Genomic DNA, 16,147 nt, shown 5'->3' on the forward strand with positions numbered 1-16,147 from the left:
GGCCGTGTATCAAGTTGGGTCTATTAGGGACATATCCTAGTGTTGGAGCACGACCCCAACACCCCCCTGGTCGTCCTCCTAGGTATTAATAAGGATTGGAGCCGCCAAGAACACATGGGGTTTTGTTTTGATGTAAGTTTAGCCATTGCTACTTCCTTGTAGACGCGTGTCTCAACTAGACCATCCGTTCTACTCGATTCAGAACCCCAACTTTGTGAGTTCAGATTGGTTTTTCATCTCCATATTTGCAATTAAGTTGCTTGTTCTACTTGTTCTTACTTGTTCTTCGATTGCTTGCAGGACGAGTGCCCTAGTGGCCGGGTGACGCGCTCCACAAGATCGCGGCAGCTATTGGAGGTGGTGTATCGGTTGCTAAGGCGCAGCTTGGAAGGCTGTAGTCAGTCCGTGAACATCGTCTCCATCCACCAATCGAGTTATCCACGCCTCTCTCATCGAAAGATCGGGAATCAACCCTAGCGGGTTCATATCATCACCTGTCATGGTTAGTAGGAAATAAGAAACACAAAAATAATATGTATCCTCCTATCAACTACTAGGATGTGTCGGTTGTAATTCTCTCAAACTCAAATTGTTTCAAACAAGCTCTTACAAGTTCTTACCAAGCCAAACAGGAGGTGACGGCAACCAATAAGTCTACAACCATGGAGCGAAGTGCATCTGTGCCGCAGCAACAAAAACCTGTCAAACTGTAGTCGAATATGTGTGGCTCTAGATGGGCTTAAGCAAGGAAATATACTAGGACCACGTTAGTCACAAAAGCAAGTTGAGTAATCATTCAACGGAGGTACTGTGCTGGTCCTAGGCTAAAGCATGCTAGAGACGTGAGCCTAGGCACAAATGTAGTCACTGAAAAAGAGCAACTAGCACAGCACAAAAGAAAACAATAGATTCAGCCCCTTCTTTCTTCTCCTTCTCTTATCTTTTTTTTTCTTTTTTTCCTTCTTTTTCTTTCTTTTGTTTTTTTGCAGAGGCCTAAATCTTTTATTTGGTACTATGACAACCCAAACAACAAGGCTATTGCACACAACCCCTTCGAATTCAGATTTAACAACTCTTGTTAATACAACTGATGCGGAATTCTCTAAGAAGATTGCGGAGCACTCAGATCAAATTTTGCTACTAGGTCAGATCAGTTGGAAAGAAGACAACTTCAAATTTCCATATTGTATTCAAACTCCCAAATCGAACATCATATGGATCTGTGGTGGCAGAAACACAACAATGATGTATATGGTGATGGTGGATCTCGTGGTGACCAAAACGTGACAGAACTCAAAACTCTGAAGGAATAGACACTAAGATCAGCAACTCGACACAACCGATGCAAACGAAAACTCAACAAGCCCTAACTAAGAATCACTAGTAAAAGGCTAAAAGGGTCTTTAGGATTAAGGAAAACTAATCTACTAATATTTTGTGGGGTTTTCCTGGACTATAGGAAATTAAAAACAGCAAAGAACTAGAAGTCTCTCACCGATAAACCTTGCTCTAATTACCAACTGATAGGAACCCGCTAGGGTTTATTCTTGATCTTTCGATGAGAGGCATGGGATAACTTGATTTGGAGATGGAGATGACGTTCACAGCCTGACTACAGCCATCCAAGGATGCTGCACCTTAGCAACCGATACACCACCACTAATGGCCGCCGCGATCTTGTGGAGCACGATCAACCAAACCACTAGGGTAATTCCTGCAAGCAATCGAGGAACAAGCAAGAACAAGTATAATAAGAAACTCAATTGCAAATATGGAGATGAAAACCAATTTGAACTCACAAATTTGGGGTTCTGAATCGAGTAGATCGGATGGTCTAGTCAACACACACGTCTACAAGGAAGTAGCAATGGCTAAACTTTCAACAAAACAAAATCCAATCTGTTTGTGGTGGCTCTAATCCATATTAATACCTAGGAGAACAATTGGGGGGGTGTTGGGGTCGTGTTCCAACCCTAGGATGTGTCCCTAATGGACCCAACTTGATACATGGCCCATCGGGCCAAAATAAGGTGATGCAGCACCTTTGGATAGAAAACCTCTCGATAGTAATTCAGATATGGACTTGAGTCTAGATCCATATGAAAATAGACTTCATAAGAATTCCAAGGAGTACTTGAGCACCTAAAACGGAGTCTAGATGAGGTCGTGGCGGCCATCGCAAGTTGGGGCAATGCTGCAGTCCGAATCCAGCCCCAAAACGTGTTGGATTGGATCTCTTTCTTTCCTTGGAACAAAAGTGACGTGGTGGCCTAGTGGAGGACATTGGGAATACTTGGACTTGGTCCCCAATCAACTTCTTTGGTCCTCTAGGCCTTCCATGTATGTTTAACACTCCACGTATGCATTTCTGAAAATGACAACGAACACACATCATTGTGCAGCATCAATTTATCAAATGTATCAAATACAATCATGGTAAAGAATTATTTCACCTATGAATCAAAAGTTGCTAATATGGTTCTATCCGAGCAGGTGATGTCCTCATCAGGTCGGGTGATGGCTATTTGATGGAAACGACCGGAGCTCGGCGTATTTGGTCGGCGGCCATGGAGTGCACGGCCGGACGCCTTGGGCGGCCAGGGAATCTTCGATTCCCGGCCGAGGATCTCGACGCTCGTCGTAGATAGGTTAGGGTTGGAACTGGATGGTGGCCGGAGTATTTGGCCGACGCAGGTGCTCGGCTCGGTGGAGAAGAATGGCACAAGGGAGGTGCGGGGGAGGGCGGCGAGGGACGCAGGGGTGAGAGGAGAGGGATAGGAGAGAAGAAATAGAGAGGAGAGAAGAGGTGCTAACAAGTGGGTCCATCGCCACGTGGCGTCCACGTCGCCAAAACCACCCACCAAAACAGCCCGATGGTCAAATATGAACGATTTTGATAGTTGCCTAGTCAATAGTTTCTGATTTTACGGTTCGATGGTCGAAACCAAATGGAATCGAAAGTTGGATGGTAATAACAAAGAAGTGGTGGCTTATTCGAGCAAATCGGGCAACCAAACAAGAGCATCCCAATGCAATGTAGGGTTGCTAAACCATGCAAACCAACACACAAGGAGACGGCACTAGTGAAGGTAAGATTGGGCAGCTTGGTTATACCCTAGCATGACTTAAAACTTAGCCAAGCAACCAATCATACCCTATAACTTTCTGCTTTATTTCTTCCTTGTTTTCAACTCTGTCTCAATTGATGCTTAGTGCCATGGTGATTCCAAGCTCCTCGCTTTAGCACATGCAACACCTTTCTCATGCTAGCATCCCCCATTCGAAACCAACATCTTGGCACAAAATCGATTTAATTTAGAACAATAAAGAACACTTCATTCATTTCTATATTTTACATACCAGGCTAGACCTAGACCTATATATGCTGAAACTTGATTTCGTTGGCTTTTGTCCCCCTTTCTAATGGCTTCCTAAAAGAGTTCGTCGAGTTCCAATTTTCCACTGCTTTTCCATTTTCATTGTTTTTGTTGGCACGAGCTGCATAGAAAGACGAAAGGGAGTAAGTGACATAAGGGAAAATGGAGCACATGCTTATGCTAACCATGCTCACGGGGATATTGAAAAAAACAATATGACTCTCCTATGTGATTTTGTTGTTAGGGGAGCCAAGAAAAGCCAGGATTTATTGTGTTTTCAAACATCTAACTTTTGCTACGCACGAGACATGATTAACAAGGAATCTGGACAGAAAAACAAGTGACTTTGCCTTTGCTTCTGTGTTTTCTTTGTCTTCGAGTTTGCAATGACTCTAAGATTTTGTAAATACACCAACATTTTTATACTTTCATACAATGACTTGCAATTCTTCCACGTGTTGGAGAAAAAAAACTTCAGCATAAACGCAATCATGATCTTAGCTTACTATAATATCAAGCATGGATGATCGATTAGGCAATCAACGCCGCATGATGATGCCGGAGAGCTGCCAGCTGCGCAAGCAAACATGGTACGAACGGAACCGATTCTCCCAATGCCAAATTTGCAAGGATAATTTTGCTCTAGGACATTGCTCAATGCTGGTCTTTGCCAGGGGACACTTCTCAATCTGACCTTTGCCAATAGACACCATTCAACTCTAGTTATTTGCCAGAAGACATCCAATGTATTATAATATTCATTTCCCGGTAAAAGGATAAAGAGAATTTTAGAAATGACCTAACTACCCTTACCAACATTGTCTAATCCCATCCGTTCTCTATCCCCTGAGGCGCCGCTGCTACTCGCACCACCCCAGGCGACCGCACCGCTGCCACATGCTGCCACGTGAACCCAACTGTCGGCCGACGTCCACCCTAGGCGCCATTGCCCCACACCCCCAAGGCCCCGACGCATTGGCCACCTTGAACGCCGCGTCGAGGAGATAGCTGCCGTGGCACAACCGGTGATGCCTGCTCTGCCAATCCTCATCGCACGGCCACCGCACAAAGCTGCCATGTTCGTCCGCGGAGTAGCCCCGGCCTTGACGAGCTCGCGGTTGGAGCATCCGCTGTGCGTGTGGTAGTGGTGGTCGATGCGCGTCGCAGAGAAGCTGCAGCTTCTGAGCCGGGACCAGCCAAGGAGTCGCTGAATCTTAGCGCGGTGCTGCGCAACGATTGTACGCATGAGCATGGCATCGGCTTTCAGTGCCGCGCGTGGAAGCGCTGGCGAGTGCCATCTATCGCCACGCGCCGTCGCCCACCAGTGCACTCCCACACGCGCAAGAACACCGTGTCGAGGATCTATTAGAGGACGACAGCTCATGTAGCCCTGCGGGCTGCGGCACACCATGTCTAGGTGCAGAAGCTAACAGAGGAGGGCAGCAGAACGCAAGATGCATAAACTAACATATGCTAAAGGCCTTGTGAGACCCACCTTAGCAAGGGTATAATTGACTTTACACCCTCTTTCTCTCTCATCCCAAGCAAGAAAATGATATTTTATTTACTTCAGCGTCCAACAGAAAAAATGCATAAAGTAGCATGTCCATCAGCAAATTTAGTATCGAAGGATGTCCAGTAGCAAATATCACATTTCTACAATGTCGCACAGCAAATTTGCCCAATTTGCAATGATCATCATCACGTTCGGCCATTCCCAGAAAGCTTACGCGGCGAACCTAATAAAGTATAAAGTCACTAAGATCTTGTTTAGTTGCCCAACTTTGAATAACCAAAATTACTGTAGCGCAACTGTAGCATTTCGTTTGTATTTGTGAATTATTGTCCAAATATTGACTAATTAAGCTCAAAAGATTCATCTCGCAAAGTACAATAAAACTGTGCAATTAGTTTTTATTTCGTCTACATTCAGTACTCCATGCATGTACTACAAGTTTGATGTGATAAGGAATCTTCTTTTTCATAATGCTAAAGTTAGGATTTTGGGAGAAATTAAGGTCCCGTTTTCTTCCACTGACTTATTTTTAGCACCCGTCACATTGAATGTTTAGGTACTAATTAGGAGTATTAAACGTAGACTATTTACAAAACCCATTACATAAGCCGAGGCTAAACGGCGAGACGCATCTATTAAGCCTAATTAGTCCATGATTTAACAATGTGTTGCTACAGTAAAATTTGCTAATGATGGATTAATTATGCTTAATTAGGCTTAATAGATTCGTCTCGCCGTTTAGCCTCCACTTATGTAATGAGTTTTGTAAATAGTTTACGTTTAATACTCCTAATTAGTATCTAAACATTCGATATGACACGTGCTAAAAATAAGTCACCGGAAGAAAACGCCCCCTAAACAAGCCTTAAACGGCCAAACTTGTGACGCATCCGTGTGTCCGTGACTTCGTGGGCCCGTAGAAACGCGGGGGGAGGCGCTCGTGCTAACGAACACCAAACGGCCGCATACACGCACCGCCGCTCTCCTGCCTGCCCAGACCTCAGACGCTGATACTGTGGCCCCACCGCGGGAGCTGGTTGACCCGCGGGTAGGTCGCAGCTCTGTCGCCATAACGTGCCTCCCTGGGCCCTCAACGATAAACTGCCACGTTGCAATCACACTGGAAAAAATAAAAAAAAGGGAAAGAGAAAAAGGACAGCTGCGTCGCCTTCCTGGCCTCCTGCCACTCCTGAGCGCAACAGGGCTCACAACTCACAAGGCAACAAACATACAAACGCCATCTCGCCCAATCTAGGAACTTTTTTTTATTTTTAACCCTTTTTTTTCTTTATTTTTAAAAATAACCTCAGCGGGGTTTTATTTGCGTGGCCTAACCCTTTTGGCCGCGCTAGACCGCCTGGCGCGGCAGGAACATGCTGCCGCGCCACATGCACTGGCGCGGCAGCCCCCTACCACGCTGGCGCGGCGAGCCGCGGCGCCAGGCGGGCGCTGACGTGGGCGGGCTTTCGCCGCGCCATCCCGCCTGGCACGGCAGGGCCAACACTTAGACCGCGCGCCGGCTCCCTTCCTCCTCCCTCCCTCCTTTCTTCCTCCTCCAGACACACTACACAGCAGCACCTTGCAGCGCCGGCCCCCACCACCCTACCCCCAAATCCACCAAAAATCCGGCGTTTTTGGTGGGGGAAAGTAGTGGGAATCGATCCCTGCTTCGTGTGGAAGGTATTCCCCTACTTATTCTCGTGTTTTACCGTTGCATTTGGTAGATCGGAGGATGTTTAGGTGACTTAGGGTTAGGTTAGTGATTTGAAATTTTAATGAAATGCAATGGTGTTTTGTGTTAGATGATACGTAGTTCATACGCAATTGAGTCTCTGCCCGCGATATTGACGTGTAGAACTTGTTAAATGCTTCGATTTAGGTATATATTCATCCAATTGTGTGGTTTACATGACATGTATTTTTTTTATATGTTCAATTAATTAGTCTCATTTTTGTTTCAGTGTTTGTATTTTGTAGATCGAGTGTTTACATTTTATCAAAATGATGTATATAGCTAGTATGGATTACGTGTGTAAAGTTTATTTGTGTATTAAATTTGTTGCACTTGATTTCCAGGTGAGATGGCGTCGTTTGGTTCTGAATACAAACGGCGTAGGTGGTATGTGCGTTATGTGGGCGAGTCCAATGTTGCTGGTCCCGTACCTCCTGCTCTTCCGGTACCACTTTGTAGATGTGGCGCGCAAGCAGAGGTGAAACAATCAAGGCATCCAAAGACAGCCGGAAGAGCCTTCTATGTATGCAAATGGACTTTTGATCCATTGCCTGCCGCACCTTGCGATTTCTTTCAGTGGATCGATGGACCCGACAAATATGATCCTAGGATCCGCCTATTCCCATATCATAGCACAGAGCTGAAACCATACCATAAGTTTAGGCGTTGGGTTCCTCCTCCACCAAACCCACCTAGGATGACCGATGAGGAGAAGCAGGAGGCTGCTTGTAGGCGTGTGAGGGATCCTCCCATGTGCAAGTGTGGTGTTCCTGCTAAGCTTATGCGTCCTAACTTAGGGGATCCACCTAAGTTTACTCCATTCTTTCGATGCTCCCTAAAGACTCATGTAAGTATATTACGAGAATATTAGTATGTCGTTTAGCTAGCAGTTATAATTTTGCAGTATATTGTTCATACTTTAACTTGATGTTATTGCTTGGTAGTTGGAGAAGCGTTTTGTAGTTACTTTACATATGAGTAGTTCACGTCATGGGTTTTTTCAGGATGGGTGGCCGTTGTGTGATTTCAATGAGTATATATACGGCCCAATGGCAATGTGGCCAACAGAGGAGGAAGTGCGGGAGTTTGAAAGTGAAAATGCACCGTGGCCATGTGTGTCCTCTCCTAGTGATAGATGCAAGTGTGGTATATTGGCAACAGAAGGTGTGGTGCCTTCTGAACTTGGATATGGTTCGTTCTGTGGAAATGCACATGGCGATTACTGGGTTAGTAACTACTCGTCTCTTATGTTTTATGAAGGTTGTAACTTGATTCAAATTTGTAAGAATATTGAATTGTTGTTGCAGGAGGGAAGGACATGTGATTGGGAAGATTTTTGTGGTCGATATGATTTGTTATTAAAGTTGGGAAATACATCGGAACCATGGAAGTTAAGGAAACAACAAGAAATTAAAGAAAAGATTAGGAAGAAGTATGATGTGCCTATTCCTGACGTCGACTTGCTTTGGGGAAAAATATATCAAGATATGGTGCATGAGACTGGAGTGAAACCTAATGGACTTTATGTAAGGGAAACTATTATTAAGTATTGGAGGCAAAATAGATCCAAGTATCCACGACCTCTAACTGAAAATGAGAAGAGAGAAAATAGGAGGAAGTTGCAGGAGGAGAGGGAGTTGGAGAAACAAAGGTTGATGGAGGAAAGAGATCGCTTAGGTTATGTGGTTGATCCGAATGTGAAATACCCTGAGGGTTCATGGGAACAATATTTGCAACAAAAAGCGGCAAGAAAAAGAAGGCTTGAAATGGAAGAGTTACAACAAAAAGCGGAAGAGGCACAGATGGAGACGATGAAGGCTCTTATTGCCGATTTACCTGTTGGTAAGGTTAATGTCGATAAGAAAGGCAAGGGAGTTGTTGTTGCCGGAGATGTTCATGATGATGATGATGACGACGAGTTACTATATGAAGGTGACTCGGACTAGATGAACGTGTTGATGTAACTGGATCATGTTTCCCTGTAGCTGTGAAAACTATGTAGAACATTATGTTTATGTTTATTCTGGGAACTACAATTAGTTGTCAAAAACTATTTTCATTTCCGAGAGAACTATGTTCAGACGCATCAAAGTTTGCCATGACATGACTGGCTTCTTGTGGTTTTGGCGTGTTGTTTTCCTGAACTCCTGTCCACGGATCACCGTAGTCAATCTCCATGCATCTTCCCGACCCGGAAGGAATAAGGTATAGGAAAGAAGGCAATGCTTTCTTTTTTTTCATTTTTGATCTGTAAATTGAGTTGTTAATGAATCCGCTTCATTCGTCGACTCTATTTAATTCGCTGAATATATATGATATTTCTTTTCTTTGAAACACAAATTCTATAACAAGGTTTGAGACCTTGTGTTTGTATCTATTTATCTTTTTTATACTAGTGGAATTTCATTGTATTGGGTTCTTTCTTAGATCTAAATGGAGTGGAATAGAGAAATAAAAAAAAGGCCTTTCATATAAAAATGTAAGAATATTATGCCATATATCTCATTTGGATAAAACAAATTAGAATCAATTTTCTCTTATTCTCGTTTGTTCCTTCCTTTAGATAAATACTCGAAAATGTACTGAATACTCGAAAATGTACTGAAATCTACTGAAACAGTAGGTGGAGGCCTTGCCGCGCCAGGAGGCCTGGCGCGGCAGGGCTGAGCTGCCGCGCCAACCGCAACCTACTTTCAGTAGGTTGCGCCGGGTGGGATGCCGGCCTTGCCGCGCCAGGCGGCCTGGCGCGGCAAGGCTGGGCTGCCGCGCCAAACGCAACCTAAGTAGGTTGCGCCGGGTGGGAGGCCGGCCGTGCCGCGCCAGGCCGCCTGGCGCGGCAGGGCTGGGCTGCCGCGCCAAACGCAACCTACTTTCAGTAGGTTGCGCCGGGTGGGAGGCGGGCCTTGCCGCGCCAGGCGGCCTGGCGCGGCAGGGGTGACCTGCCGCGCCAAATGCAACCCAATTTCAGTAGGTTTCGCCGGGGGGTGGTGGCGGCAAGGGTGCGCGGCCGAGCCAATTTTAGTAAACTTTCATTAGGTTTCGCCCCAGGGGGGTGGGGCATCAGGAGCGCGCTGCACAATCCGAAACGTATTTTTGTGCTAAACATTTACGGAAAAATACACGAAATACAAGTACATCATGGAGCAAACATATAACATTGTACGGACATAAAAAAACGTAACAACCAACTTAGTCTTTTACAAACGTGACATGAATAAACCTAACATGCTTAGTCTTTTACCAACTTAGTCTTTTACAAACGTGACATGGAATAATTGGGCACATGATAGGTTCAGTGGCGTGACCGCCGCTCATCCGGAGGGCTAAAAGGATCTCTGGTGCGACGCTCCCTCCTTGGATGCGTGGGCAGCACATTGGCGCTGCCAACGTCGGTGTGGTCCCGGGAACGACGACGTCGGCGTGGCAACCGGGTATGAGTTGCAGGTTCCTATTGAATAATTGGGCACAAATCATAAAATTTGTATGACACTTCGGGAGCGAACATTAAAATGTATAATTGAAATTGGAGGAACTTCTGAATATACCTTGCTGGACTCTCCCTGCGTCTGAGTCACAGGTGGAGCATCGTGAGAAATCTCGAGTTCCTCACCATACGTAGGGTCATCATCCTCAGACTGCTCACCTTCCGAGTCCTCGCTTTCCTGAGGGGATGCGGGTTCCTTACCTCGCGATCTCCTGCTAGGACCTGCCGCAGTGGATGGTGTTGCAGCCCTGGGGGTAGTCACCAATGCAGTCCGACGTGATCCTGAAGAAGTACCCTGGACATTGGCCCCGTCGTGCGCATCTGAGGATGTCATGCAGTTCATCCTCTGCGCCATTCGCCTGCAACTTTTACGAACCCTCTGCCATATATTCACGACTATGTTATTGATGGTTACAAAGATAGTACGAGTATAAGTGAAAATTTGTTTGGATTTCTACCTCTGCAAAAGCACGAAGCAGACTATCACCTTCCCCAACAGCGTGCTCCATAATCACACCCGCCTCGTTAGAGAGCCTTGCAAGCTGCTGTCCTTGCACGCAGTAGTTTTCATTCCATAAGTGATCAATGTGACGATACTATAATTACAAACCGAAAGCTTACCATGTAGTCGTGGAGAGGTGCACGCTCAGGCTGTGTCCCATGGTGTGTCACGGTGTCGTACGCGTCAGCTATGTCAGCGTCATCATCAGACGGTGCATCCTCAATGGGCACATTAGTCCAAGATGGTTTCACTTTGGTTCTCGTCGAAGTACAGTACCATCTTATGTACTCATTGTTGGGTCGCCAGTACGGTCCACCTTCAGGATCGCATCCTTCCTTATTGTTCCACATGTGGATGTACCGGTCATGCTTCACCCTCCAATCATTTTCCTTGTACCGCTTTCTGCGGTCGATACTGCATCAGAAATTAGTGAAGTATTAGTATAACACGTTAATTGCGTTAATTGAATACCCTCCAATAGTTATTTATTCCTGCGTACCTGTGCAGCTGCTGCGAAGTCGATAATTCCAAAGGAGGGCACGGTTGCATCCTCCCAAACTGCCGCATCACCCTATGCGGCATATGAAACTCTACCACGTAGTACAGTATCATTGGGGTCGTGCACCTCCACAGCTCTCTATCTCTGTAGCACGTCGGTGAAAAGACGATCTCGCTAAGCTGCTGACGGTCATACGGTTTCCATTCCACCTTCAAAAATTTTCACGCAATACTTATTTCATCTACCATTATATGCAAGTTAGCTTAAAAAACTGTTATGGTTACCAAATTACCTGGTACTGCGTGAGAACATCAAACTCGTTCGTGTAGGCCCTGTAGCGCCTATCCGGATTGCCACGAACGGGCCGCACATGCTTCCACACGTGATAGAACGTGGGAAGAGAATCGTCCTGATGCCATGGCTGAAATTGCAAGTAAGTCTAATTGGTCACATGATACAATAGTTTTTCGAACATTAACGTAGAAAAAGGAATTAGCCGTTGTGACTTACATCGACACGGAGGCGGGAAGGTCGACCCACGGGCATTCGCTCTCAAATCCATATCTGGAGCATATAAGTGCACCCTCCAACATTAGAATCTCTCGCTGTGCGCCGGCAAGCCTCACATAACTGTCTGTACAGCCAGGCAAGAGCCGCTGAGCCCCAACTGTAGGTGGCTATGTTTTCCCAAACTTGACCTAGAATGGGGAGAACCATCCATGATACTGTGTTCCCAGCTGCATCTGGAAGGAGGAATGTACTGACAAAGTGCCATAGCCACACTCGAGCAAAGCGCTGCACGACCTCGTCATTTGCTCCCGGAGGACGCACCTCGAAGTGCTCCCTCAACCATGCCGAGCTAACACCGGACGTCTTCTTCGAGCTATCTCCTCCCTCTGGCTCTGGCGGCCTAATCCCAATATGCATCTCGACCATATCACGCCAATTCTCATTCTGGATAATACCTGTCACTGGCAGCCCATGCAGTGGAAGGCCGAGTATCATAGCCGCATCCTGCATTGTGATGGTCATTTCTCCGAAGGGCATGTGGAACGTGTGAGTCTCCGGACGCCACCTGTCGACCATAGCGGTCAACAGTGGTCCGTCCATTGGAGGGAGACCCCCCACGACCTGAACAGCGATATCCAAGAAACCTGCTCTCTGCAGGTACTGGGCGTACCGCTCATCCCACCTAAGTGGTGAGTGCACCCTAGCTCTCAGTGGTGTCAAATTCTGCAAAACATTATAAGATTATTACCAAAATGAGAAGTCAATCCAATTGTGAATAACGGGCTTCTAAAGTGGTAAGTAACACAAATATGATAGAAATGACATTTTCAGTATGAAATTGTTTACACTCTACACAAGCGAATAGTAACGATAGGCACATCCTTAATTAATTTATAAGAACATTTCATACGAAAATCTTGCAATTCTCATCCTAAGGTATGCATTCATCAGCAAAAAATAGCAACCATTGTTATACCTCATTCATGTCCGCGAGGTGGTGGGCACGGTGGTGCAAGTCGTAAGCAGCCTCAAGAAGAGGGTACCCCGGAGCCGCCATCCTAAAAAAACAACATAAATGATCGTTAGTAAAAAGCTTCATTACATGATAAGTACGGAAAATATGATAATGTACTACTATAAAAAAGATAAGATAATAGCCACGCATAATACAAGCAACGCGCATACCCAATTGTTCGAATTACCCGGCTTATTACTGCTCAGTCTAGATTTAGTGCCTTTTGATTTTCTACTGCGGCATGTGCAATTCCTAATGATCTTGTGGCACTTGGAGCAACGATTTTCTGACTTGTCAATATCAAAATCACCAGTATCATAATCTGCAGAAAGCCTCCCTTCCGACACGTCCATCTCGCCTGTGAAACGCTTCTTCTGCCGCCTTCCTACTTTATTTCTCATTAAACTGGGGTTAGGCACGTACCCTACCCCTTCATATGCCGGCCATTGTGACGGATCTAGGTAAGGTTGAAAGCTTGATTCCCAAATTTTGATGGTGTGCTCCCTAGAGTACAACGGTGACATGTACATGGGGCTTTCAAAGTTAAGACCTCTTGCCTTGCAAGCTGTAATGAAGTGTGAACATGGAAGGTGCAACAATTGAGGAACATTGCAGGTGCACGAAACTTCGTGCAGATCCACTCTATAGTGTCGGCCTCCATGACTCTCACCCCCAATGTTAGTCGAACCGTAACTTCTTATAGAATACACCATCCTTTCTGGCCCATACGGATCTGCTAAGTGGTGCACGGATCTAAGCTCAGCCTCTGATAAATAATTACCTGCAACTTGCCCACTTCTATAGCCTTGATCTAACATTTCACGCGCCTTTCCCCATCGGTTCACAAAGTAGGCGTTGCATTTTTCGAATGTGTATTCAATAATTCCAGCGACGGGCCTACTTCGGATGCCTTTGAAAACTCCGTTGAGTGATTCCGAGAAGTTCGTGGTCATAATACCCCACCGCATCCCTCCCTCATCGAAAGCCTGCGCCCATTTATCCTTGTCCCCCATTTCACCCTTCAACCATTCTTTTGCGTCGTCGTTCAAGTTCTTCACTAAATCTTCTAACTTCTCACGAAATTCTCTCTCTGTATGAACCGTGCATAATAATTTCAATTTTCCAATCACACGATTGCTCTTTTGCCGACGCGACATGTTGGCAGCAAAGTGCCTCATGCACCACCTATGCACAAGCGGCGGAAAACCATCAATGTGGTCCTTTGCACAATTTAGAAGCCCATGATGCCTATCTGATATCATACACACTATCCGTGAAGGTCCAAGAACATTTACCCGAACAAGTTTCATAAACCATGACCAACTCTCATTATTCTCACTCTCGACCAAGGTAAAAGCAAGAGGCACAATCTGTTGTTCTGGATCTACAGCAATTGCCATCATTAATGTACCCTTGTACTTGCCAGTCAAGAATGTACCGTCCACCAGTATCACAGGACGGCAATGTTGAAATGCCTCACTACATTGAGGGAAGCACCAAAATACCCTTTGCAGTATATGATTCAACACTCCATTGTCAGGAACCATCATGCTACATGAGTCGATCCACCATTTAACTCCGGGATTGTAGTAGGTTATAGCTGAGAGTACCCTAGGAACCATGCCGTACGACTCCTTCCAGTCGCCCCAAAGCAGGGCAACAGCGTGTTGCTTCGCCCGCCAAGCCTTCGAATACTTCACACGGTACCCACTAAAGATGAAGATGGACTCCACGAGTGATGGCACCGATGTCTCGCTGTCTTTACGGATAATGCCTAGGATACGCCGTCCAAGGTACTTTGCTGTGCACTGTACATGCTCTCGCTTCGGTTGTGACGACCGACAAGTATGCGGTTGCACAACATTTGAAATTCTCCATTGTCCGGTGCTTGATATTAGCCGAGACCATACACGCCAATGACATCCTTGCTTGCATATCACATTGTATCTTAAGTTCTTGTCAGAGTGAACTACGCTAAAAGGTCTATGTAACCTCACCGCGTAGTCAGCCAAGAAAAACTTCAGCTCCTCAACACTATTGAACTTCATCCCCTTCTTAATCACTGGACTCTCACCAATGGACGTCCCTTCGGCATTCACCATACTAGATTCACATATTGCTTTGTGAACCATACTTATGTCCTTATCATTGGGAACGGATGGCAGTTCGACATCACGTTCTTTTAACATCCGCAACTCACACTGGGTGTAAGAAAAACAATCGTCCATACGACGAATGCCTTCTACATCATGTACGGTTGCGGTGTCAAATTGCAGTCCATCCTCTTCATTTTCTACCCCGACGTTCTCATATTCATGCCCACCACTCTCAAATAGTGATTCCTCCTCTACCTCCTCACCTACTACCCCATCTTCCTCCAATTCACAATCTTCGGAACCCATAGAGACATTATCAACATCTATATTTGCTTCATCCCTCTCAAAAATGTTATTGGGAAAATCATCATTGGCAATAGCCAAGTCAAAATCACGTTCTGTTTCACCTAACACGTGATGCAGCATTTCTGACTCCTGGGTACCATTATGGTTCACTACCGTCACTTCCTCCCTCATGACAACATTTGGACCAGGCATACGAACAATTTCGACTATAACCTCCAAACATGCAACATTAGCTTCGTGCACAACATCCTTATAGTGCTTCCAATTCGCATCGGATGCTAACTTCATGAGAACATAATGAGCTCTAGCTTTCCCACAATCAAAACGACCTCTCAAACTTATCTCATCCACTCTACATCCATACTTCGTCATTACACGGTCAACTAAATCACTAAAACTTGGAGGACCATCAAATATTTCAATTGACTCATTCATATTCTCTAACTTCCCATTTTGTTTCACAACACCACCATGAAAAAATCGAACTAAACGATCCATCTACAAAATACAAACATTTCACCATGTCATATACACTACACATTGCACATATTCGACATATCAACTACACACATTACATATATTGGACAAATTGCAAACAAAAAATACATATATACATTGCACTATACGATTCAATGAATATATCCTTAAATCAATAAGTTCTACACGTCAATATCGCGGGCAGAGACTCAATTGCGTATGAACTACGTATCATCTAACACAAAACACCATTGCATTTCATTGAAATTTCAAATCACTAACCTAACCCTAAATCACCTAAACATCCTCCGATCTACCAAATGCAACGGTAAAACACGAGAATAAGTAGGGGAATACCTTCCACACGAAGCAGGGATCGATTCCCACTACTTTCCCCCACCGAAAACGCCGGATTTTGGGTGGATTTGGGGGTGGGGCGGCGGGGGCGGCGCTGGAGCTTCGGGCTCGGGGGTTTCTGGAGGAGGAAGAAAGGAGGAAGGGAGGAGGAAGGGAGCCGGCGCGCGGTCTAAGTGTTGGCCCTGCCGCGCCAGGCGGGCTGGCGCGGCGAAAGCCCGCCCACGTCAGCGCCCGACTGGCGCCGCGGCTCGCCGCGCCAGCGTGGCAGGGGGCTGC

Source organism: Setaria viridis, chromosome 6 (genome assembly GCF_005286985.2).
Source record: "Setaria viridis chromosome 6, Setaria_viridis_v4.0, whole genome shotgun sequence".
Classification (NCBI taxonomy): domain Eukaryota; kingdom Viridiplantae; phylum Streptophyta; class Magnoliopsida; order Poales; family Poaceae; genus Setaria; species Setaria viridis.